Below are 27,722 nucleotides of genomic sequence, written 5' to 3'. Positions count from 1 at the left end.
CAGCTCTTTCAATCTCAAAGTGTCCTTTCAAACATTAATCATAAAGGAGGGTCAAAACGAGTTACCAACGTACATATGAAGACGTAAAAAGTATTTCTCCTACAGATTTCTTCAAAAAACATTTTGTCATTTTTGGGACAGTTTTCATGTCCAAAGTAATTTTCAGATGAAGTTAAAATGCAGCTTTTGAAAGGATCACCTCATTTCAAGGAAAAAAGCAGTTGAATCCAACAGGTCCAATCAATTGTGATAATCAAAAAGAACTGAGTATGTAGGTGTCTCCTAATAATGGCTGCTTGTTTGAAGCTCTGCCAAGGGAGCGCCAAAGTATTTCACGGTGGGCTTTAAACCTTCTATACGTAACTTTTATAAACAATACTTTTTTTGATTGTTTGTTGTTCTTTGACATATTTGTTAAAATTGTCACGACATCGGCGTGCTGTGGTGGCGTAGGGGATAGCATGACCCACATTTGGAGGCCTTGAGTCCTCGACGTGGCCGTCGCGGGTTCGATTCCCGGACCCGGCGACATTTGCCGCATGTCTTCCCCCCTCTCCTTCCTCCTTTCCTGTCAGCCTCCTCTTATATAAGGAACACTAGAGCCCACAAAAAGAAAAAAAAAATTAAAATTGTCACAACATAGTGACTTGAAACAATCTAAAAAAAAACGGAGCTCCCCTGCTTCCTCCCTGTGGTTCTACTGCCAGCTGCAGAAAAAACCACAGCTCAGTGAAAAACAACCAATCAGACCCTGGAGTAGGGTCTTACAATCATGCTCATATATGCGCTGCTCACACCTTAACCCTTGCTTTCTGCTAGACTGTGGCTAGTTCCTCACAGTTGAATACTCAGCTTGGTAACATAGCCTGTGACAAAGGTGGATAAAGTTTTTTCTGTAACGGTGAGTTGGTTCTCCACCATTAGCACATTGACTTGCTAATGGCTTTAGGCATTAGCACCACCATGCTAAGGGGTCTGTCAGTGTGACTGACAGCACTAAGACCCTCCTACTGGCTCTGATTGGTTGTTTCTGACCAGGAGTAGTGTGTTTCTGCAGATGGCACTAGGACAACAAGCAGAAGACAGAGCAGATTCAATTTTTCACAAATTATGTCTCATGTTATGTCTTTTACCCAACTGCATTAAAACAGTTTTATAAAAGTTGCATATTGCAGATATTACTAGGTCACTCCTGCACCTTAATGTTTTATGTTTTGATGTACACTTGAACTTAAAGTCATGAAATAATAGACAAGTAATCACGGATTTAAACTTTTCATGGGCAGCATTGTCCCCATCGCACATGAATACAGGGTGTCTATTGTACTTCAGATATTTTTTATCTTAAAGTGTTTATCTGAAACATTTAATTGTATGGACAATTTAAAATAGAAGAACCCTTTAGGAGGGACAATACATTTTACGTAACTGTTTTAGTTAAATAAATTTGTACCTCTCTTCATATCGAAAGGTCACTCAGTTGCTTTTTAGCGCCGTTAAAGTCCTGTGTATTTGAAGACACCAGGAAATTGTCAGATGGTCTAATTAAAGCGATTTCATGGTTGCCCCACTTTGAGGGGATTTTCATTCTGAAATGCTCCAGTGTTCTTATGCAAACATCCAAAATGAAAAGCATATACTTGAAAAAATGTGTTTAATTCTGTTTCCCTCCCCTGAAGTCTAAAAGGCTTGCCTTAGGTAAACTGACGTGCCACCCTCTAGTGGAGCCGAACGCTAGCATTTATTCTTCATAATCACATGTGGTTAAAACCTAATTGGCAGAGGTAGGGAGGCATAAAGTGACGGACAACAAAACCTCCTAGGAATGTAATTGGGTGAATGCTGGCAAAATAGATTGGTTGTGTCACAAATACATTAAAATTGAGGGAAAATCATCAAGAATCATCAAAAATTACAAGTTTAATTGATGTTCCTAAAATCTGGGCAAAGCTGGGAGCCTCCAAGGGGCCCCACTTTCTTCCTCTACAAGCATTAGATTTCAGGCTCCCTTCCCCTGCAATTGGAGTGTTACACATCAGTTAACCTGCATACATATTTATGCCCCATCACAGTGTAAATCTGCAGCTTCTGTGCAGCAGAGAGGCATCACACCCTGGAGCCACCACCCAAAATCAGGTGACAAAGAAACATCAAAAGTGCTTGAGGCTTATTGAAGATCTCCCAGCCAGTTGATGGGTGAAACCTTCGTCTTCCTCTTCCAAACACACCAAGGCCTTTCTTAATGAAACCAAACTGCTCGATCCACAGTCCAGCTCTTTAAAAGGTATCCATATGCAGTAGTTTGATGTTAATTCTGTCTAATACATCCAGCCGGCGTCCCACTCCGTCTGCCATGGCACAATGGTCTGAGCGTTCCCCGGACTGCCTTGGACGGCTGCCAGGGAACAGAGATGCAGCGGTGGAACGAAAAAAAGCGTGGAGGCAGCCGCTCACACATTCATGTTAATTATTTGTTTAATAAATATGCAATAACTGCAGCTCCTGAGGCGACATCTGATTTTTCTCCAAGCTGTATGTCTCCACAAAAGGCAGAATGAGACTCATTATCTTCCACTGATGCTCGCCTGTTCAAGTGTATTCTGAAACTAGATGGAAGTTTCCATTTGTTAAAACATTTTATCTTTTGTTTTGTGAGCTAGTGCAATCCTGCTCATCCCCACTGATGTAGCGCTGAGACACACTGACTCACACTTTCCCCATGCCATTTGTCTGCTCCACAAATAACTCATTTTCTAATCACCAAAGTCTTTAATCACCCTGCCACTGCACAGATCGAGGGTTTTACATGGGTGATTATGAAAGTTGTTGAGCAAGAGTTACTTTTAATCCTCATCTTCTATCCTACAGCACTGTTAAAACCACGGCCTGATCTGCGATAGTGGATGATGACATTGAAAAAATCATTGATCATCATCAGCGCATGTGAGAAGCAAATTTATCACATTTCTTAATTAATGGGATTGAATGTGATGAAGAAAACTGTAATAAATCTGTTATAGGACTGAAAGGATACATTCATATACTGGCAAGTTTGAAAATGGGGAAAAACTCACAAATCAGCTCAATCTTTTTTTTATGCTCTGTATTCACAAAGCAGATTTCACCATGTACAACATGCCCATCAAGTCCAGCAGATGTATGCAGTTCACCAAAAGCTGCTCTACAGAAAGTATGTTTAAATCAAAGTCTGTAAAACATCTGAGGAAATCTCTGAAGCACATTACCTGCTCATTTGAAATTGTCAAGCTTTATAGAAAATCTATTAACAGTTGGTCCACCACCAACAGTGTCTATGGTGAGAATGGTGTGATACTGATGTTGACTCAGGACCAGCTGGGTCGCTGGGAAGAATACTCCACAGATCTACTCAATCCCACCAGGATGAGATTTGCCCAGAGTTACTTAAGGCTATGGAGGTTGTAGGATTGTGTTGTTTGACGTGACTTTGCAATATTGTGAGGACATCTGAGGCGATTAAACCTGGATTGGCAGACCGAGGTCGTGGTGCCCTATTAAAAAAAAGAAAAAGGAGACTGCAGAGTGTCTTCTTTGCCAGGGAGGCTTAGGAACCTCCCTGGTAAGGTCTATTCATTAGATCGAAAGGTGGATCTAATGAATAGACCTTCTGCTTCTGCAGCAAAATATAGATATTTTACCATTTGCACAATAATCTCGATGGTTAGATTAGAAAAGAAAATTTTCGCAATCTAGGTACATTTTAGGCGTGTTCTTAAAATTCTGATCCAAATGTAGCTTCATTTTATATAATGTTGAAAAGATTATTCTTTCTCTCCAATATGTTTTCTTCCATGTTTAACAAATGGATACTTAACTCTCATCTAAACTGCAATGTTACACAACAATCTTTAGATTTTGCAGAACTGGAAGCAATGCAACTAAAAATATGCGTCACCCTCTGAAACCCACAATGCCAAAATGCGTGTCTGGTTTATTTCTCAAAAATATGTCCAGAAAGATTGTTTTCATAAGACTTTTGTAACTAAAAATATAAAATATGTTTCTCACCAAATCCAATAAACCGAAACACAAGGATGACTTCTTGAAAGAAGTTTATTTTTAACTTCATGTCAGAATCTAAACTCATCCAAGAACTGCAGGAGGTTTCACCGGCAGATGCGAAAGACTGAGCCTCAGAAATATCAATATAGCCTCTGAACTTTATACCCTGTTTCAGAGGTCACATACTAATAACCTGAAGGACAGTGTTGGGCATGTCTGAGATGCTCTCAATATAGACTCCTCTAGGTAGCAACGTCTCTCAGAACCTCCGAGTTGTATTCGCCCTCACAGACCACACTATCTTCAAATGAGCCCCTCTGTGGCTTTCAGTTTTTCTGCTGTCAAACTCTGCCGCGAGTATCTGTTTGCCCTCCTCCTTAGAAGATTCTACCACACAAACCTTCATCCAGCTCCGTGTCACAGCTTGATCGAAGACAATTTGTAGAAGCTCGCACACTCTCACTGAGGTTGTATTTCTTTTTTTCTTTTTTTTTTGGCAGTCCACCTCTTTTCAATAACCCCCTGCTTTTCTGTAAAGTTCAAACAACTTTAAGCTGAACGCCTGGAGCACAAACTCATCTGGAGTCAGGCCAGACGAGAGGTGTAAGACTAAGAGAGCCGGGATAGGAGAAGACATGAAGACACGGCGAGGCAATGGGAAAGGAAAGGAGAAACTGTGTAACTTTTGTTCCATCTTTTTTTTGAGAGCAACTGCTCTTAAACGTATTTTAGTCCTTATCTCTCTTTTCTCTCAGTAAAAAAAAAAAAATTGTTGCTGCCATAGAAACGTGTAGTAGCTTTAAAACAAAGTGCAGTTGTTGAGCTTGGTAAATAACTAGCCAGAAGAATTTGCTCCAGTTTAGTAAATGTTTCACAATGCAACAATGCGCAAATATCTCTGCCTACAAAGCATCAGGTACAGATAAGAACAGTATTTAGGAGTAAAGTTTCTGCAGACACACTTCAAAAGAGCTTTGTATACTTAACTAATGCAGCGGTGATTTATGTTTTTATTCGATATTGGCATTGTTTAGAATAAATAGACATTCATGACATTTAAATTTTTGCATTACTAAAACTCTTGTGCATGCACTCCAGTATGATTCCGTTTATTGCATAGTACTCTGGTGGAGTGATATTATATTCTTAGGGACCACTCCGGCTAATTTGGGAAGCAAAGTGCAACACGACACCTTTGCCTCGTTTCCACTGACCGACGCTAGTCGGTGCGGTTCAGTTTGCTGTTTTATGGTCCGGCGAACTCAGGAGAGCGTTTCCACAGCCAGGTGGACACTCACTGGGCATCAGGGTTAAACCCAAATGTCTAATGCGGCGTCATACGACAAATGTGACGCACTAGCACTTCTCTCCCTTGTAGCAAAGAGTTTAGTTTTTCTGTCCCCCAATCAATGAACTGTGTTGTGTGATAACTTAGCAGTACTGTTGCCTTATGAAGGGGACCCTGGAATGATGCGGCACAGTTTGGTTGAATGAGCCGCTTTTATAATTAGAACAGACAAAATAGCGTACAGAACTGAACCGGCTGTCGTACAGGGTGGAAAACCAATTAATAAAAGTTACTTAATAGGAAAATAGTTGCTTTTTAAACTGAATTTATTCCAAGTGAAGCCAAAACTATGTCACTTGGGGATTTCTGGGTAGAACAGATTTATAGACAAAAGTTTGTTGGGTTTTTTTTATCTTAAATGTTAAATATACTGTAGTTTGCAGTTTTGATTTAATTACTGAAAAATGTCCTTTTTTAAGTCTGTATACTCCAGTTAATGATTGTTTACTAAATTAGTTGATACTGCCAATCAATTTGTTACAATTAATTCAATTAATTGCTTAGTGTACTACTGAATATGCATATAAAAATAGTGATTTTTATAGCTATTGTTGTTAAATATAGTGTACTATTTGGTGCTGTAAAAAACTGCAGGTATCAGATTGAGTCTGCATACTGGAAAATGCATGTCCTTATAAGTATCCATATAATGATAATGAAAAAAAAAAATCTGAATTGAATCATCCCCAATTAAAATCCTTAACTATCCACCTCAAAGTGAACGAGGAAACTACAAAAAAAAACAGAAAATTATAAATAAAAAGGGAGTAAAACGTGGAGTAAAATTAACAAGGAAAACAGAATGCAACCCTCAAAGTCTTTCTCTTCTCTCCAGCTGTGACATGAAGCTTCATTAAGGTTTGTGGTCAACAACTTCACAGGAAGAGCGATTACAGAAAAACAGGACAACCTTGGATGCCGTCTGACAAAAGAAAACAAACCACTGTGTGCCTGTTTGAAGCCAGGAAAAAAAGGTCAGAGCAGATGGAAAAAAATAAATAAATCACACAGTGGAGAAAACATTTTTTAAAAATTACAAAAGGACACTTTGATGTCAATTAGAGCTGCAACAAGGAAATGAAACAGTCGTTGCTTTGGCATCTCTGGCTGGCTGAAAAGACTCTGTGGGATCTATTTCTGTGTTAGTCCTTAAGCAAAGATTTTCCTTCTAAGTTGGCTAAAATAAAGATGTGAGCAATTAAAAAGTTTCATTTTGGGTTGGTTTACATAGAAGAACGAGTTTGGAAAATAGTGAAATCTAAGCCTGTGTTGGCTCGGTTTGAAAAACAATCATCATACATTATATAACATGTCCAGTGCAACCATTTGCATTCAAAAGTCGCCTTATTAGTGACGACTTCATCTCGGTGTAATTTTTTCTCATCATAGATGCAGCTGTGAAGGTCTTACAGAAAGTCAATAATTAGACTTGGTAAGTTTAATCGACTGTATTTGATGTTCTGGTCAAATACAGTTTGGCTCTCAAAATAAAAAAAATAAAAAAAACTGTTGCACAGATATTGTAGAACCTTCTGCCAAGTTATACATCATACTACGAATTAGTCTGACACCAAATCCAAATTAAACACCTGTGCCCAAATGACTAACTGTGAAAGATTTTGATCAATTCCTTTGTAAGGCACTATTTATAGTTCTACAATATAATGCCAGTAATATTTTATTACTCTGTTTTGCTATGCTCCTTCTCTGGCTCCTTCGTTAATATTTTAGACCGTTGTGAAGGAAGAGCCTTGTCATTTTTTGTAGATTCCACCTTTGTCTTCATGTCAGATTATGTTTAATACAACAAAGTTGAACTTAATAGGAAGAGATTAATATTCTACAGTTTATTCTGATTGAATTTACATTGCACTGATAACCCAGTTGCTTGTTCTAGTGTTTTCAATGTGCTGACTTCAGTTTAAAAGCTTGAAAACTGTCCATTTTTTTCCATCTATAAATAGTGTCAGACATCAAATCCACTTAAAATTAGGTCCCATATTCATAAAGTAGAAGTAGAAAGTTAAATATTTGTTTTCTGTACCAACAGAGGCTGGTAAACAGTGTGTTTTGATGAAAAGGGCTGTTCATTTAGCATGATTTAGTTAATTCAATTGATTACAGCATGGCCATTTCACAGTGGAAATCAATTTCAACATGGCAGGAACAAAAACAACCTATCCCAGAAAATTAGCAATGAATAATTTTAATTAAGCAAGAGCAATTATTTCATTTATTTGACTGACAGTCTCTCATTAAACCACACTTAAACCATTTTGTCTGTGCTAGCAAGAACTCTTCCCCCCGCCCCCCCTCACAGTTTGTGACACGAGGCGGCGGGCCAATCTCACCGACAAACTGCACCTCAACCTTTTACCTCTGCATGTCATTAAGCCTGTGGATATGCAACACATTCACTTAGCCTAATTAAAGAATGACAAACTGTGCCATCACGCACAGAAGTACGCTTACTTCTCATAAGCTAAAACCAGAGTCCTGAAGATACTATTTTTTTTCCAGAAGTGCTCAAAAATTCTAAATAGCTTTTTTTTTCCCCTCTTCAGCCTATTGTTTTGTTTTGCAGACTTGTAGCATCAGCTAATCCCCTTGCCTGCGTCAGTATGGGAATGAATCGAGAGGCATTTCCGTCTGTTCCAAAAGCTGGATTACAGACACCAGGAGATTATCCATGGAGCAACTTTAACAGGAACAAAAAAACAAAGCCATCACAATGGCTCTCAACATGCAGTGATTAGATGTGGTCTTTTCATTTCGGATTATTAAACTCGTCTGGTTTACATGCTCAAATACTGGATCCCTGCGGTGAGGAATGAGGCCTAATCCTCAGAAAACAGCTCTAGATTGTTTCACATGGAAATCTCTGGATGATTTTTCATTTACCACCTAATTTTCCTGTCTCCTCTGAACAACAGTTCAGTGTAAAACATGGACCTATTAAGCCAATGTGTTATTCTGGATTGTGGTGGGAGGTTAAACATGACTAGGCAGAGATTTTTACAAGTCATATTTTCAAGTCAAGACTAAATAACTATAATTAAGATCAACTCACTGATTGCCAGCTAGCATGTCCACTGCAATGTCTTTATGCCTAATACAACACACGACAAACATCCACACTTTCCAGAACATTAAATCTAATATAACAGAGCTTTTAAAGAGGGGGTATTATGTATTTTCAGGCATAGGGTGCCATTTTATAGTACAATTACAGTAACTGTGTTACCTTCAGTTGCTATAAAGATGCTGTGTATATCAAAACATGACTTAAAAGAAATTTGACTTTGCAATTTAACACCTTGAAATTGGGCTACTGCCTCTTTAAGAAGCACTTATCCTTTCCGACACTCCACCTTCAGAATGTCATTACAACAATGGTCCTTCATTAAGTCAAAAAAGTTGACTTTGCATAATATGCGCCTTTAATAACTGTCCAATTATTTTCAATATTAACACAATTTTACACCACCTGTAAAGCAACTATTTATTGAGCTGATGTTTGGTCATAAATAGGAAACCAAGACATTATAGCTTCATAACATAACTTGCAATCTGGAAAGCACAAAAACCTAGCTCATCTGAAAAATAAAATAAAACCTTGTGATTAAGCTCTATGTCAAGATAAAAGTTTTTCACTTCCTAACAAATCAAATAATTACTCTATGCTCCTCAAGGGAAAAGTTCTACCATTAACCAGCTCTCATTAACCCAGTTCCACAACGACTACCTTAAAGGAGATAAGATACCACTTTCTTATCACAGAGCCCATTCAAATGTAATATTCATTCCCTTAAAAACTAGCCTCACATGCACCCCACATTGCTAAAAGCAGTGACTGATCATTCCATTATCAATATTTGATGATGTAAGCTAATTAACCTTGAACTGTCTGTGAGCAGCAGACAAACGCTCCCTGGTGGCGCTGCCGCCGGGTCCGGCGGATGATTGACAGCATCTTAAGAGCCGCTTTTGACTGAAGGATCTTTCCCTTCTTCTCCAGAAAAGCTAAACATCACTCACTTTTATAGATGTGTGCAGTCTGAAACCTGGCCCGCGGTCGCTCTCAAAGCACAGAGTGTTTTGAGGGGAGGTTTGGGGGGGTGAAGGGTCTCCTATTGAATAATAATGATTGGTGGCCAGCGGCTTTGTTTGTTTCCGAGCTGCGGTTTTACAGCCATCCTTGTAAATAAAACTGCGTGCATAATAAAAGAGCTGATACTGAAATGACATCTGGCTGTAAAACTCCTGCGGCATGCCGAGTTCAGCCACTTCATCTTCCATCCTTCATATCGGAGAGTTTCTTAAGAGGAGGAAAGGGGTAGGAGGTGCACAAAGCGGTGGCTTGGAGGTTTAAGTCCTCACTTTCAGAGATGAATAACAACCCCAGCCCCCAAACCTCACTTCTCAGCCCTGCTGTCACAAGACTGTCAGAAATGACAGAGAGGATACTTTGTTTCTGGATGACATGAGGGGAGGACAGGACAGGCGAGTGGCTCTGATCACATCACACCGCTGATTACTGGGGAAGGCAGAGAGGGATAAGAGTGAAGCCACGAGTCCCATTGATCACACAGATGCATCATGGGATAGTAAGAGCAGTCAGGAACAGAAAAGTGCCTTTATCTGACGTTAAAGGCATGCGGGATGGCATCATCACAATCCCTGCCTGTGGACAGCATAAAGGAAGCCATAATATACAGCTGTGGAAAAAATGGAGACCACGACAAAATGATCAGTTTCTCGGATTTTACTTTTTAAAGGTATATGTTTGAGTAAAATTAACATTGTTCTTTTATTCTATGAACTACTGACATGTATCTGAAATTCCAAGCAAAAATTTAATATTTATTTGCAGAAAATAAGAAAAGGTCAAAATCATGACAAAGGTGCAGTGCTTTCAGACCTCAAATAATGCAAAGAAAACAAGTTAATATTCATTTAGAAACAACACTAATGTTTGAAACTCAGGAAGAGTTCAGAAATCAATATTTGACGGAATAACCATGAGGTTGTCGTCTAAGACCACTTGTGATGTCTTAGATGATGCCACCAGTTGTTGGCAAACTCAACTGATTTTAAATCTCTGTCTGGTTAGAAAGCCGGGGAGAGAGATGTTTGAGTCTGGGTTATGATCTTTACGCTTTATGATCAAATTTCCTTCTTCTCCCTGTGCTCTTTGGTCTGGTCAGGGACCAAGCGGTAAGGCTCAAGGACAAAAGTATAAACAGATATTTTCCATTTATTTTGATAGCAAATCTAAAAAAAAAAAACATTGCCTAGGTTTTGTCATTTTTTTTGTGCTGTCAGAGACCAACATTACCAACTTTTACCTATTTGGCTACTACCAAATACTAACTAACGAAATTAGAAATAGCAATTAAAAATATATTGTTAAATAACATTGACAACGGTTCCACCTTCAAAATAAATAAAAAATAATCTAAGAAAACAACTAGAAGACAAAACTTCAAGAGTCAATTTACTTTCAAGAATAACGACATGTTGTAGCAGCTCTCTTTTTGACTTAGACTTTAGTTCCTAATTATTTTTGGTTGAGCCATTGTTCCCTCTGCTTTTGTAGCATTTGCTCTTACACCGTTATGATGTGTAAGCATGGCAACAGGGTTGTTTGTACAACTGGGAGCAGCTGATTAGCATCTCAAGTAATACCTGAACTATGACCAAACAGTAAAAAAAATAAGCCTGGATAAATGCACTCAACAATGGAAATGTAAAATCAATTAGCATGATAAATCTGAAATGTACACTTTGACAAACCCTAAACACAGTGCCAGTGCTGTATTTGTTAGTAGAAGGTTTGAATATTGGCAACTAGACACCCAGATTCTTTTCATGGTAGTACGATTTTTACAGACTAGTTCTGCTCGGTGTGAAAAATGACTGCAAAGCGGCTGAGCACCCAAACAACATGATTAATGTCATCCCCAGCCTCATCCGTTGAGTCGGTGAAGGTGCAGAAAGAAGAACAGAACATTCCTGGCCAGAAGAGCACAGAGGAAGGGGAGCAGCATTTCTAAAAGCCCTGAACCTTTTCCAATAACACTGAATTTATGTGACCTTTTCTAGTCGGCATATGGTTTGCTGAATTCTCCCACAGATTAAGTACAAAATCATTAAAATTGTCATGCTGGCAGGCAGACTGGACACACTGGAACAAGAGCCAAATGTTATAGTGCCTTATAGAGTGTGAAAGGTTAACGGAGAAACGAGAGCAGGGCGAGGGAGCCGAGCCAGAAAACAAAATGAGAAGTCCCACTCGCCGCAGTTTATCCACAGTATTTTGGAGCCAGTGGTTATCATAGAGAATTAGATGGACAGTAACAAACTCATCTTTATTACCAGCAATTCAGATAAGGAACTACAGATATGCAACTCTAGAAAAAATGAAGAGTCCACTGCACTCAATTGCATTGAAAACCTCATGGTTATTCCATCAAATATTGATTTCTGAACTCTTCCTGAGTTAAAACACTAGTATTGTTGTTTCTAAATTAATATGAACTTGGACGGCATCTTTTTTATTATTTTGACCATTTCTCATTTTCTGCAAATAAATAGTCAATTTCTGCTTGGACATCTTGTCAGTAGTTCATAGAGTAAAAGAACAAGGTTTATTTTACTCAAGAAATCTGCCTATGAAAAGTCAAATCAGAGAAACTGATCATTTTAAGTGGTCTCTTAATTTTTCCCAGAGCTGTAGAATACATTGCAAAAGTATTCATAAACCTCAAATTTCTCATTTTGTCTCATTACAAATTTTAATGTATTTTAGTGAAGTATAGACCAACGCAAAGTAACAACTAATGTTATGTAGAATATCTGTAAACAGCTGTACTTATACACTTAATGTGTATTGTTTGCTGTCCTCTCAATAATTCTCCACTGCTGTATGCGGGACTATTACATAAAAAAAACAAGTAATACAAATAAAAATACATTTAAGTTAGTGGCGCTGGCCTGACTAAGTGTGAAAAAGTTCAAGGATGGAAATACCTTTGCAAGGCAGTCTAAGCAAACAAGTTATAGATGCATGTACAACATGTTGTACATGCAAGAAATTTTCCTACCCTTATCTTCCAGACTTTCTTTTCAACATAAAAAAGGTTCCATGCTTGTAATTTTAGAGCCTCATCTGCATGAGATGAAGTTAGTAAGAAGGTCCAGATGGTAGCCATTAGCAGGAGCCGTGGAATTACCCAGCGCAACTACCCATGTCCAATAATTGATATAGATGTTTAATAATCTTTACAGTCTCCCTGGTGCTCAGGAATATGGACCTGGAATTCTCCTCTAATTTTCAGATTAAAATGCATGTCAAAGTATCAACCTGTGATCTCTGGAGGTGCCTCGATTAGCCTACAGACGGAGAGTTACTTCCTGAGAGCTAATCCCATCAGCCCGGGTACCATGATGAGTAATTCCCTCTGTGGAAACACCAGCATGAAATGGGCATGGTGGAAAACTACCTTATGGTTTTACAATGTTACCAAAACAACTAAAGAGTGTCATCCATCCTTGTTATTATGGTTACAGTTTTAAAGATAGACGGCAAGCACTGAGCAGCATGAGTGTAAAGCAGCAGACTGCAGGCTTGTTACCAGAGCAGATGGTTGGACTAAACTACACATATCAGCTTGTTTTTACTCCCAAGGTCACTCGATAAAGACCAGAATGGCTAGAAGGTGTAATAAACTGTGCAATAATCACAATCATATTTACTTTTAAAATTCTGCTAAACTTAGGCTAAGTTCACACAGCAGGCAAAGTGACCCATTTCCAATTTCTTTCTTTCCCCAGATGCGACCTGGATCACACTGTCACGGCTTTCTTAACAGCCCAATTCCGATCTATTTAAAACAAAAACAAAATCGTATTTATGACACGGGATTTTAGCTGTCTTTTTACATCACTAACGCAACTCGTGCCTCACAATTCTGAACCAGTAGAAGCGAGATTCAGTAAATGCGGATGCAAGCTATGGCTAAAAATTATCATCCTGAAAATTCTGAATTGCTCCCCAAAAAGTTGTTGCTTTTAGTTGTGCGTTTTTTATTAGGTTCTTTTGCCTTACAATGTTGTGAGGATACAGTCGGCTCTTGTTGCTGAAGAACTTTAAAATCAATCCATAGACAGTGGCATCTATTGTTAACTTAATGCGCTGCTGTGTGACATCTGCGTTGTTCTGCGCGTGCAGTTTGCTTTGGGATCGTAAAATGTTCACATAAAAGTCTCATTGCAGCCATATTTAATTAGTACGGAGCCCCCTAGGGGACATCTTTTGCGTTACCTCGCAATAATGTACTGATCAGTTCATGCGGTAAAATTTAATACTGAACATCTTTCTTACGGTGTCCACCGTACATTCTGCTATAAGGTTTCCATAAGATTTTTACACGTATGTTAATGCCTCGTTTGTGAGATGTCTAAAGTTTAAATATTTTTCTTGAGGGTAGAAATGCATCACAGACCTGTATGTGCAGAATACAAAAGCAAAACAGGTCAAACATGGGCTTTCCATCTCCCTTCTATGATGTAAGCAAACTTTCCGTAAGAAGGAAAATATATATACTGCTCAAAAAAATAAAGGGAACACTTTAAGTGTTAAACACCTGTTTAAGTGTTCCCTTTATTTTTTTGAGCAGTGTATATAAATATCCAAACTATTTGAACTATTCCAGAGTTATTTTCATGGGGCAAGTCCTCTGACAGTTTTGATTGTGTCTTTTTAATGTTGGTAGTCTGAAGTGTTAATAAAGGATTGTTTTCAGGAGCAGTTCCATCTCTACGATTGCAGTAAGCAATATATGCTCATTACGAGGGAATGCAAAGGTTTTGTGAAGTAATGCAAAAGAAAAAACATTCACCAAGGGCTCCGAAAATTGGTAGCTTCACCAATCATGCCAAAAAATAAAAAAAATCTAATTTTAGCAAGAAATTGGAAGCATTGAGCACTAAGACAACGGGTCTTTAGAATAAGTCTTGGTGCTTATTCTACATTTTGCTAAAGTCTTTGTTTCAACATCAAAATAAACATGTTGGAGATCATATAATTAGAGCAAGGGGATAATTTTAACAGCAGCATGAATATGGTTTTCTGTGAAATAAATGCAATTTTATCATTTTTGTTTTAAACTTGTGTGCATAATGTGACACCGTGCTAAATTTACTGACATAGTAAGAATCAAGCCCATGCCTACTTGCATCACAGTAGACATTTTCCTCCTAGATCAGCAAACTGACTAACCTCCCACTTAATATTTTGTGTATAAATTCCTGCAATATTGAATACAAAGCTCCAGAAAAATATACTATGAAATGAGCTTTTTATTGCTGAACCGCTGTAACTGCTGACCTATATACGTTTTTTTTTTTATAACTTCCCAATTTTAATGCTCAGACATTAAAATTAAATTCATTATAAATACTGCAGTCCAGCTGCAGTATTTTAATATTCACCACAAATACATGAACTTTTAAACAGCCCAAACTTGAAGCAAATGACTCGTGCAGTTGAAAAATAAATAAATAAATTGGCTCTCACAATGAGGAGTAAATAATTTAAACAGATACTGGGAGTTGTTTCTCTTTCAGAGCCTCCTTCTGTTTTAGAGACCATTGATTCTGTTCACTAAAAACGCTGTCAAAGATATTTTAAAAAATTAACCACAAAATCATGTCTAATTTATCAAATGAACACACAAGTTAAGCCTATATTAGTTTTAGGTAAAACATTTCCCAATTTTTAAGGACTTGACTGCGGATGGGACGCCAGTAATTTGAGTGAAAATTACTACGAGTAAAAAATAAAACATATTTATGTTTAGTGGAAGGTTTTCTAACTTTCATTTTGGGCCATGTCAAGATTGAATTTTACGAATGTCCTCAAATGGCTGGTTGAGGCAGAATCTTTTGATAAAACCATCCATCAACAAACTGTTTAAATATTAATAAATAACTGGCTCTGCATTCAGTGAGTACATATTGAAATTCAACATCTTTTCAGAATGATGTAATTTGGCGGCATGCTTTGATTTGATTGATAAAATGATATTTAAGCACACAAAGTATGCTTGAACTTTCAGTGGGCCAGATTTGGCCCCCGGGGCCTCCAGTTTTGACAGGGTTTACATAAAATGTCATTTTTATTCCCAACATGTGGCTTGAAGATTGCTCATCACATTTGGATATAAAAACATGCCACATACAATTACTCTAACATTTAGCATATTTTAAACTCAAATCAGAGTGCAATACTCCTGCCAGACACAGAGATGAAATGCTTCCCTGGCAGATGTTAGCTCACCTCTCCCACTGTTAGCCATCACTTATGTCTGTTCTCGCCTTACTGTGGTTTGTACATCCCATCTGTTTACAATTATTTTGGGGGGATGTTTTTTTCTGAGTCTTTTGGCAAACTATACTGCTTTCCAAGCCGCCATTGTTTTCATAATCATCTTTTTACTGGGCTATAATTTCAATGCTTAAATGACAGCCAAATCAACCATCTGGAGCCTTGTTTACATTCGCATTTCTTTACGTACAGTTGCATAAAACATTTTCTTGCTTTAGTTTTGATAAGGTGGCCTCAACTTCTACCATGCTTAATCTTTCAGTAAAATGGACCGTATAAAATACAAATATAGGCAATTTGTTGAAGCTAAATGAGCTACATTGCCACAAGTTCCTTATCTGACATGTGTGCAGCTCTCAAGGAAAGCTTAAAATCCAGTGATTCTGCATTCTGCTGATCTATTGAGAACAAGACACTATTAATCCTAACTGAACCTGTCGAGATAAAGCAGAGCTCTGGTGGATTGCGCCGTTAGCTCCCAAAACTAGAAATGAATTCTAACACCAGTGATTAATCCTCTTGAATCAATCTCTGCATTACGTGGTGAGCCAGTTTATGCAGTTCTCTGCCATCAGTGCGCTCAATGCTCTGCTGTCTTCGATTTACTGGGAACATAAAAATACATTATATCTTCCAGTGTCTGTGAGCAAACACTGAATGCCAAGATAATGCCGTCTTCTAAGTGTTTATTGCACCTGTTCTGAATGGCAACGCTCAATGATGCTGGTAGAATAACATTTTCAAATGTTACTTCCTCAAAGACTTTCAAGGTTATAAACATCATTGGTGATAACATAGAATCCAACTTTTCTGTGACAGACCGCTGTTTTTAAGCAACTACTAAAGTTTTTCTCAAAAGTTGTTAAGATTCAGTCAAAGACATTCAGTTGTCAGGTGGAACATTGATTTATTAGAAAAGTCCAGAGATCTCAATCACTCAAGGTAATAAATCCTTTCTTGGACTTTTACAGTAAACTTCAACATCATATTCTGAAAGAAAGGAAAAAATTGCTTAATTCTGCAAATACAGGAGACTCTTCTAAACACACCTATAACTGCCTATTGTCATAGTTCAAACACTAAATACGTCATTTGCACAGGGGATGCACAGGATTCCTTACTGTGGTTTGTATGTCCCATCTGTTTACAATTACTTTTGTGTACAGTGGAACCCTTAGGCTGCGTTCACATTGCAACCCAAAGTGACCCAATTCTGTTTTTTTGTCAAATCGGATGATTTTGCCGGGGTCGTTCACACTTCTAAACATATGCAACCTGTGTGTTCTCTACTGTGAACAGGCAAGAATTTTAATGCCTAGACATGACTGTCTACCTAAATTGGTAGGTAGTTAGACAGAATCATAAGCAGAAAACACATCTGAAAGATTTGTTGAGAAAGAAAACAATATCTTGGGCATTAAGCAAAGCACTTTCCAATCCATAATCTGAAGATACAAAGAGAACAGCACAACTAAATCTAGACATGTTAGTTCACTTAAACTTCCAGGTTAATCAGAGAAGCAGCCAAGAAACCACAAATTCAGAAGACATGGAGATAAATTGATGGGATAACTACTCATCATACAGTCTACAGTAAATATGTGGATGAATGTAGCTAAATACAAGTCAACCCTAAAAGATCCTGTTTGAGATGCGAAAGAACACTTGAGACTGGGGTGGAGGTATTCCTTCTAGCAGAACAATGACTCTAAGCTACTATTTTTCTCAGTTGTCACATTTGCAAATGCAAAAAGCAGAAAATCTGAATTACAGTGTCACAGAAGATAAAATAAAATAAAAAAAGATGCAGTATATCATAACACCTTAGGTTCACATCTTCACAACTGTGCCTTTTGAGCCTATCTACATAAGAAGAGTATAATGATTTGAATCTTTCAAAAATAACACCATCAACCCTTCTGTATATATAGGAGGTCGTTACCTTGGTTTCCTCAACATGAAGTTTCTCAGATCTGTAAATACCCACGTGTTGTACGTGCTGTAGTGCATTAGGTCTTGGACTTTGCATGTATCTCTTAATTTAAAAATGATCTCTGTGTGTGTGTTGTAATTATGCTTCAGGAAATAAAGGAGATTCCAAAGCCTGTCTGTAGCAGTGATCAAAGTGGCGACAGTAGTGAGTTATGGTGGCCCTCAGGCGAGGATGAGTCCTCTTTGTTCTGCCCTTCTCCGTCTGAATCCGTACTCCTCAACCTGGATACTTCTTACAGTCAAAGACTCCATCAACAGCCTGCCAAGCGGCAGACAGAGGCCCCTCTATCACTCTCTGCGTGGCTGAAATGGGATCGGTTTGTTCAGGGTGAAGGGGCCTCATGGGCAGTGATGGGATACAGCAGCCAGGCTGTCTTCAGAAACAAATGACTCGAAGCACACCTCATTTTCCTGTCTTTTTAGGATTATTGAGATTTCTTACACAGACAGCAGCCATCAGTCACAGTCAGCGCTGAATACATTTTCTCTTCATGTGTCAGTGTTAAAAGAAAAAAAAACATTTGTTCCATTGTAACTATTCTGATACTTTGAAGATAAGATAATGGAATCTTGATAACAGCAAATATACTACTGAAATCTAAATCTAGAGAAAGATTGGCAATGATATAGTGGAGGATGTGTGGTAAAATGTATTATCTCCCACCTCTTATTTAGATTTGGCAGATGTCAATTGGATTGTTGAGACGAAAGTTGATTTATTTGGGAAAGTGCCAGTTTTCATCTGGTGTTCATTTGCCTAGAAAGTCCGGTTCATTTAGGGAGGTCCAAATTCTGGTCAGTCTAAAAACCTAAGTCTCACTTGAAGGGATTTGTGAATGCGAAGCGTAACGGAGACCACTCCAAAAGCATCAAGCGGGCTGCAGTGCAGGGGATTGTGGGTAAATTCAGAAAAAATGGCTCATGGTTATTTGTAAACGATAAAGAAGAAACCATACAAAAATCTGCCATCATCCATTTTTGTTTATATTTGGTTAATAAGGAAATTGTTCTCATGTCCGCTTCAGTATTTCTGGTGCAGACCACCACCAGCGAATGGGGGGGGGGAGAAGTTTTCCATCTGAACCAATCTAGTAAGTTTACCTCTGAATGGTTCCAAAGTAAAACAAGAAACGCTTTATTATGGTGGTTACAGCCAAGAGAGGTCCAATTGCTTATTAGGTTGAGGGAGGCAGATACTTTTTCACATAGGGCCATGTTGGTTAGCTTTTTTCCCTTCTAATGTCTTCCCTCTAATAATCTTTGTCTAATATTAAAATTTGATCATCTGAAACATTTATGAGTGACAAGAAAACAAAAGCAAATCTATGAGAGGACAAATAAGTTTCATAGACTGTGTGCCATCATTACAGTTTTGGCAAGATTTCATCATTCTACATCTTACAGGGACTGGGGATTCCCTCAGTATATTTTAAGCCTGGCGGGCCACCAGGCTTTACTTGCCCCCCCCCATAGCGGACACATTGAACTGGGCGTGAGGGGATGCGCACCAACTGCGTCGTCCTGCACGCAGTTATTTCCAATTTATGATGATTTTTTGCAATGTTTAAAAAAAAATTATATAAAAATACAGTGGATCACTGATGGTCTGCACTAGCGCCCTTACGAAAGACTGCAAGATTTATGTGAGAAACCCTGAATATATTCATTTTCATTGCTTGATTTATTCTTTGAATGGTTGCAGAGTCATATGCCACCATTATCCAAGCAAAAAGGAATCATCAAGATTTTTCCCGGCTTCTCAGTCTGGCGGGCTTAACAATTTTCTACTGAAACAAAGACCAACAGTGACGGTGCCCTCGGCTGCCTGTTGACACGCTCATTTTTCTGGGTGAAGATGTAAAACCCGCTGTTGTTTACTCAATTACCAAAGCTACAAATGGCACTCTTAAACTAAAATGTGTGACGTTAATTGCCATTTAAGAGGTCTTTTTTTTCTCCTGCTAAACTGTTAAGATTGCTTACGTTCCCTTTAACAAGATTGGTAGTTTTGAGATGAAGACTTGATCCCAGCAAGATGCTGCTGAGAGAGAAAAGGGCACGATTAGTTTCAAGATCAATTGGGATAGGGCGGGTGGAGAGGAGGGGCCAAATCAATACAGTGATTATGCATGAAAACGTCATCTGCTTACACAGAGATCAAAGCGTCGATGATCTGAGCTGGAGCGACTCGGGTTCCAGCCATATGTGATCTATATGCCGCGCGGGGAAGAGGAGAAGCCAGACAGATGAATATAGGGATGAATTACAGAAATGTAAAGGGAGACATGATATCGTTACCCCAGGGCCTACCAAATTATGTTGCTTTTATTATCTCATTTTTAATCAATAATGTAGAAATTCTCTGATGAAGCACTTGGTGTCCTCTGGGAATTTCAGCGTTTGAAAAGCAAACAGAAAGAAAAAAGAAAAAAAGAGGTGGTCGTGGTCTGCTTTTAAACCGCTCTTTGTTAATGAGAGCCGCAAAGTCTGCTTGGTAAAGATGCCAAAAACCTGACATATTCTGAACAATCAGGGCGGAGTCGGAGTTGGAAAGCCACACAAGTCTAACATTTGCACTTGCTGCCGCAGAAAAGAGCAAGCAATCAAAGACAGTCACACGGATTCAAATATTTATGACTTCGAGAAAGCGTGAACTCTTCTTTCTTCTCCTTTGAGGTCAAAAGGATTAAGATCAATTCTGGGGACGGAACGATAAGCGAGTATGCACAAAGAGACGACGTCCTCCACTAGCTTTTACAGACCGCTTCAAAAAAAATCGTTCTGAGCATCCAGAACCGGGGGCTATCTGAAATCGAGGAAGTCTCGCTGTGAATTATGGATGCCACCTGAACGGGACACGTTGTTGTGTCGCTTTGCAGAGAATAGGTAGCAGCAAGACTGATAAAGTAAGTAAGATGAAAGAGCGGGCGCACCTGGCAGGTCTGCTCACTAACATCTTTGATCCGCTGAGGCAAACATCAAAGGGCCCCGCCGGTGGCTTTGTGCGGACGCCAGGCGGGGAAGCAGTCGCAGCTATAAGCACCAATCTGCAGCGCAAAGTGCAATTCAACAAGAGCGGCAGCTTAGGGAAGAAGGGCTATTTTTCCCACAGGCTGAAATTACAACAACTGTGCAAAGACCCTAGATAACAGAGGTAAGTCTGATGTGATCAATTCGAGGACAAGAGTGAAGAAATTTCAGAGCAATTACTGTCACAGGAAATGTTTTCGGAAAATACCAATAAAAAATGTGAAAAGTGTCTACAATTTCCTGCAAATCTGTAAAAGTGTTGTGTGTTTTTTCTGTTTGTTTTATCTTTAAATAGCCTTTGCAAAACTGAGAACTAATCACACATCTAAAGGAACTGGTTTTGGTTTTAGGTTTGATTTGACAGTCTGACTGCATAAAACCAAGCCACAAAGGCCCAACAATAAGTTGTGCCAGACAAAACAACACAAAAGTATCAAATGTTTTTTCTTTAAAAAGTGTGATTGTGTGTACATAAACATTTTACTGCTGTTTATAATAATCAGTATGTCCAATTTTATGTAATGTGTTATTCACTAGGAATGAAAGAGAATATGTTACTTTGAAAATGAGTAAGATGTGTATTCAATTATACAGTCAGAGCACAAAAAAAAAAAAACGCTTAATGTAGTTTTTTCTCAAGTTTTGAGATTTCAACAGTTTGTAAATAAGTATAGAAATTATACACGGTTTTCAAAATCTTTGACAAGTTGGTCATGCACTTTTGTCCAAGCTTGCCAAATTAACACTTTCAACCAATTTTCTTTCTGGAAGATGCCAGTTTTGTTCATCTAGACTCTAGAGAAACTTCTTGCCCATTCTTTGCTAAATTTAACTCGGATGGACGATATCTGAGCATTCATTTTCTCGTCCTGCCGAAAATACTCAGCTACATTTGCTCTGATCTCAAACATTGTAGGGCTGTTTTAAAATGATTATTTTATTAGCTGAGTAATCTATCAATTATTCTGACGATCAATTAATCAAATAAAAGATTTTCCCCATCCTGTGGTTGCTTCTCAAGCTAGTAAAAGACGTGAAAGAAAAAATGCGAGTACATAACATCTTAATAACAAAACATTTTATTGCTTAAAATGAAATATGATTCAAGCATCACTTTTAGTCTCAAATTTAAAATAAGTAAAAACTTGTATATTTGCATTGATCACGGACTAAAACTTGACTTCAAGTAAGGCTAAGGCAGCAGTTTAGTAAGAAATACTGCCTGCTAACCCCTGTAGGTGGGAGTTATGGTCAATGTTTGACCATATGACCCTACAGTCTTTGCCAAAAGTCAATGAAAGCGATGTCAGAGTATTTGATATTTGATTTGATATAACCAAAACATAAAACAAGGCGCATCTAAAAATAAATCTGTGGACACTACTGTTCACCGCAAATTTGTTGTAGTGCAGAAGTAGCTTCGTTGTGCAATGACTAATGTTTGTGCATGGAACAGATGTGGCTTATCAAACAAAAATACGACTAAACAAATGAATGAACAAATTAAATCACGTACTGAACAGAATGACATGTTTTACAAGAAAAGCACACATTTTTACAACTGCAGTTCTTTTATGAAATTTTAATTAGCTCCAAGATCTATTGCAAAAAAAAACACAAAACAAAACACCAAATAAAGCACAACAGTACAGTTGTTTAAACATGACTATATTCATATGATTCATTTGCGCACTAAAAGCAGCAGCAGCAAAAGACAAAATTAATCATTTCATTTACTCACTCAATTCTGATCAACTTGTAGGTGGTTTGCGTTGCTCCACAAACCCCTCAGAGTGATTTTAATTAACTCTGGGACAACAATGACAACGGCTGCTACATTGCCAGAGTTATGGGAGCCGCATCACTCGATGTAATTAAGCATAAATAAAATACATGTTTAAAAATCTGCATCGGTTTTTACGTTCCTCTTGTGGCTGTTCTACTAAATACATATTTAAATCATGCTAATATTTGACTTTTTTCACTATGGGACCATTGATAATTGGTGGCGCACATACTAACAAAATGGTAATGGTACAATTTTTTTTTTTCTTTTTTATATCTAGTTATTCACGAAGGTCATATGGTTTCATGTGCACCAGGGTAAAGAGAGCTGTTGTGTTAACGATATGCATAAAATATTCAAACTGGCAGGAGTCCAAATTATTTTTTAAAAATGCAGTAATAATAATTTGATAGTATCTAAAGTCAGTATTTTCAAATCTGTCTTAACATTTGACCAATAAAAGTCACCATCAACATTTCTCTCTGAAAATAATCTTGCAGCTGCAAGCTATTTTACAGTTGGACCGCTCAAGAAACAAACTCGTCTTTGTTTGGCAATTAGACATGAAAAACTTTTTTTTTATTAGTAATTAGTTTACTTTAAATCAAAATTTAAAGTAAACTTTAATCATTGCTCTCATTGCAGGTATGGGCAAATGTGAGTTATTTGCCATTTTCTCCAAGAAGTTTCCTGATTAACAAAGAACACCAAACATCTACCTTCCTAAAGTCTCATCTTTTCCATTTTTGAAGAGTGGTTAAAATGAAATGCCAATAAAGTGCCATGTATTTTTACCACAGGAAAACAAATTCAGAAATTATTCAAAGTTCTTAGTTTCTTAAAGAAAAATGTAAAACTACAAAAACTTTGGGTATATTTTTATAGGAAATGGTTTCAGTACGTTAGCACGACAAATATTTTATAAAAGCAACAATTTCTAATGTGGTCGTTCTTCCTTATTCAATACATGTGAATAAATAAAAAGTTTTATTTTCCGATTGTTGCCGTGCAAAACTGTGCTACTGGATTAAAAGATGACTGTTTTAAAGGTGGCACAAATACCTAGGGAACACAGCATTCAAATAAGCCAACCCAAAAATCCTCTACAGCAGTAAGATTGCAAAAAAAAATATGCAGCTGTAACAAGCCATATTATGTGTATTACCCTTGCAGGTTAAAGATTTACAGTAGACCGTAAAAGTCCAAACGTTGCATTTAAGATGGATTGTGACTTTGCTTCCAAGAGAACCGTTACTTCCACCTAATACATGGAGATAATTTACACTTTAATGTCTTTGTTTTATAGTAGAATGCACAGAATGCGTGCAGAGAGCAGATGATGTTGCTGCATAATAAAGCTGAAATTTTAGTAGTAATCTAACATCTCCTACAGCCTCTATTTATTTTGGGTTTCCATTATGGATAAAAGTGCAACTGTCTCTGAGCATTAAAAGCAATTTTAAAAACGATCCACGCTGTAGAATTAACGTACAAGACCAATTTTTCTTTCAGTTTTCCAAGATAGTGTAACAACTGAGCTGACTTGATAGTAAAACAACACATTTAAAGAGGCTCTAGCGGACAAGTGAAAGCTGAATGTTCATCAATATGATTTGACATTACTTGTTAACATTTTACGCCACGATTACATATGAGAAATAGAACTTTATACGTCAGTGATTTGTAGTTGTAGACGCAGAATTTGTATCTAATCTTCTTGACATTGGAGGACTTGCATATAAATGCAGGCTTCACAAAAGTCATGTATAGGGGAAATTTAGGTCTAAATGTTTCTTTACATAAATTTAGCACAAGACACATCATGGAGCCAGAAAACATTTTGAAACTGTGAAACAAAAACACAATTTTTCTTTCCAAACTGTTCAAGTAGAGAAGTTACTTTGAGATGTTTTTATTTCTTGATTTAGTGCATTAATTGAATTTAAGCTTTACAGCTGAAGCCAACTGACGAGAAAATGTGGAAATAATGTTGAAATATGCCTTTAGCCATTGTCTTCTTATGATTTAGGTTAGAATACTGTATTTTACAATATTGATCAAAAACAACAACAGTTCGCATCTGTTATCCACTCACACCATGTGTGTGTAAGAGTTGGTGGCGTATAAAGTGCATTTTCAATCTACGTGTAACAAACAGCCAAAATGCCAAGTGCCCACCTATTGTACAGTTTGCTTATTGTTCCCTCTGATCACGGCTCTACCGTTTGGCTGCTCATTGAGCTGCGGAGAGAAAAAGGCTGACCACTTTCTCCAGTATAATTGGACAAATTCATCAATTACATCAATAGCAAATTACAACGTTCATAATTGATCCCTGGGCTGCTGCAGTATAGGTCATCCCACTGTTCGATAGCTATACCGCAATATTCATGTTACACTGAACATATTCAGGAACTAATTAAATCTCAAAGGAGGCGATCAATGTTTGAAGAGGCATGGGAAAACTATTGATTCTCGTCCACAACAGAGATCTCTTAAACCAGCGATTTAATCTGCATGACATGATATGGGCTCGTCTTGTTATTAGGATAGCAGGCATGCTAATTTTGCTTGATGAATTTCATTTGCTGAGGTAACACTTTTGTGTACAATATCTGCTCCTACTTTATTGCATAGATGTGATAAAAATTTACACATAAATGGAAATAAATTCTTCAATTGCACCTATTGCATCCTCACTTCGCGGCTTCCATTAACTACGGGATTACATTTGCATTGAACAGGTACAGAGGCAGAGTATCCACGAGCAACCGTAGCACTTGTAGAAGGAAGGTGGCTATCAGCATGAGATTTCACGAAATGAATCAATATCCAGAGCAGCAGGGGAAAAAAAACACCCATCCATCCATCCATCCATTTTCTGTTCACCCTTGTCCCTAATGGGGTCGGGAGGGTTGCTGGTGTCTATCTCCAGCTACGTTCCAGGCGGGAGGCGGGGTACACCCTGGACAGGTCGCCAGTCTGTCGCAGGGCAACACAAAGACATACAGGACAAACAACCATGCACACACACACACACCCCTAGGGAGAATTTAGATAGACCAATTAACCTAACAGTCATGTTTTTGGACTGTGGGAGGAAGCCGGAGTACCCGGAGAGAACCCACGCATGCACAGGGAGGACATGCAAACTCCATGCAGAAAGACCCCGGCCGGGAATCGAACCCAGGACCTTCTTGCTGCAAGGCAACAGTGCTACCAACTGCGCCACTGTGCAGCCTCGAAAAAAACACCAATGCCTGGATATAGACACCATTACTGCGACAAACACTGATCGTTGCTTGCCTTATTCTGTTATGATGGGAAAGACTGCCAATATCATGCTATTGTGGTTCTTGCATGTCTTTGTTAAAAGCACAAGAGTTATAGACTCTTATTACATTAATCCATTCTATATGCTCCCCTTATACACACACAACCACTTTATTAAGTAGAATCGTTCAGTTACTTCTTAGCACAAGTAATGGAGGCAATCATATGGTAGCAACTTGATGCCATTAGGCATCCACTGTAGATCTGAAGAAAAGCTATTTAAGGACATTTTAATGCTGGATCATTTAGTACCAGATGAGCTTGTCTGAGTAGTTCATAAATTGCTACTCTACTGGGAGTTTTAGCCAAAATTATCTCTGGATAGAGAAAATGGTCCAGTTGTGTGAATAACAAAAAGGGGTCAGAGGATAACAGATAGTCCAATCCACACCTGGTTTCTTTAGAAATCACTGAACGGCTCAGCACCAAAATACATTAAAGACCTGTTGCTGTATCAACCGTCCAGACCACCCAGGTCTTCTGGCTGTAGTTTACCATGCATCTCCAGAATCAGAACCAAACTTGGAGAAAGAAACAGCATTCAATTTTCATGCGCTACTACTCTGGAACAAACTTCCAGAAACTTGCAGAGCTGCTGAAACACAGGGCCTTTAAATCGAGACCAGAAACCCACCTGTTCAGAGCCTCATTTCATAGTAACTGGAATATTGATCAATACATTTGATGATATGATTTGATGATTTTCATGTCATTGTTTATGGTTTGTTTCATAATGTGTTACTGTATTGTATTTTTGTAGTATGTAGCACTTTGATCTTCCATGTCATCATGTCAATATGAGCCAAAATCTGTCAAGAGCATTTTCTTTAACTTGTTAAAATAGGTACCATAAAAAATTTAGGCAAAACCTTCTCACCAGCTAAACAGGATGTGTACCTAAGGACTTGGAGGATGTGTGTATTGTGTGTTTACAGAGATGAAATGTGAAAAAATTAAACAAGTGCAATTGTGTGAAGACAGCTCTTGTTTTGTTTTTTTCCTGTCTGTACTCAATGGCCATCTTGAACTGGGAGTTCTGAGCTTAATATTGGAGTGTCTGCAAAGGGTATTTTAAATTGTTCTGAATTCATTAGAAAATAAAACCAAATGGATTGAAATTACAGCCACATCAAGTAATCAGCATGCCGAGGAGAGTTTCTGCAAATCCCAGCTTATCATGAACTTAAGGGACGACGTTATTATCAGGTCCCTGCTACATAGCTCTGACATTTACGTTTTTAACAGTGGGACACGTGCAAAAGATAAATGGTCTCTGAGTTGCAGTTCTCATGCCACAGAACTTTATGGACAAGAATCTAAATGTTTTCCGTGTACAACATCAAATTTACAAAAGACAATACAAGATGTTCTTATCATTTCAAGTATAAAGCTAAAGTAATTCTTACATGCCATGATTTGCAAATGCAGCTATATTGACTCAGAAACACCAGACTCATGGTGTCACTGAACTAAACTTACATGATAGTAGTTGAATCCCAGCTGCTGAAGTACAAACTGTGAATCAGTATAGCATTGTTAACTAAAAAAAAGCGTGTGAACCTGATACTTGTGGTTTACATTGTTTGAGTCGCAGTAATATGATATGGTTGGTTGTAATCAGGGCACTTTATTTTGTATTTAAGTTAAATCACTCCTTTATTTTATGCTACATTTGTAGAGTGAGTCAGTGTGGTTTGATTCAGGTCTACAGTCCAATTTTATTGAATATGAAGCTTCTCTTTTCTGGGTAGGTGACATTTAAAAGGCTCAGTGTTCACTTTAGGCAACAGTAAAAGGTTTAA

This window comes from Xiphophorus hellerii, chromosome 18, assembly GCF_003331165.1.
Source record: "Xiphophorus hellerii strain 12219 chromosome 18, Xiphophorus_hellerii-4.1, whole genome shotgun sequence".
NCBI lineage: Eukaryota > Metazoa > Chordata > Actinopteri > Cyprinodontiformes > Poeciliidae > Xiphophorus > Xiphophorus hellerii.
This window is presented reverse-complemented; position numbering follows the sequence as displayed.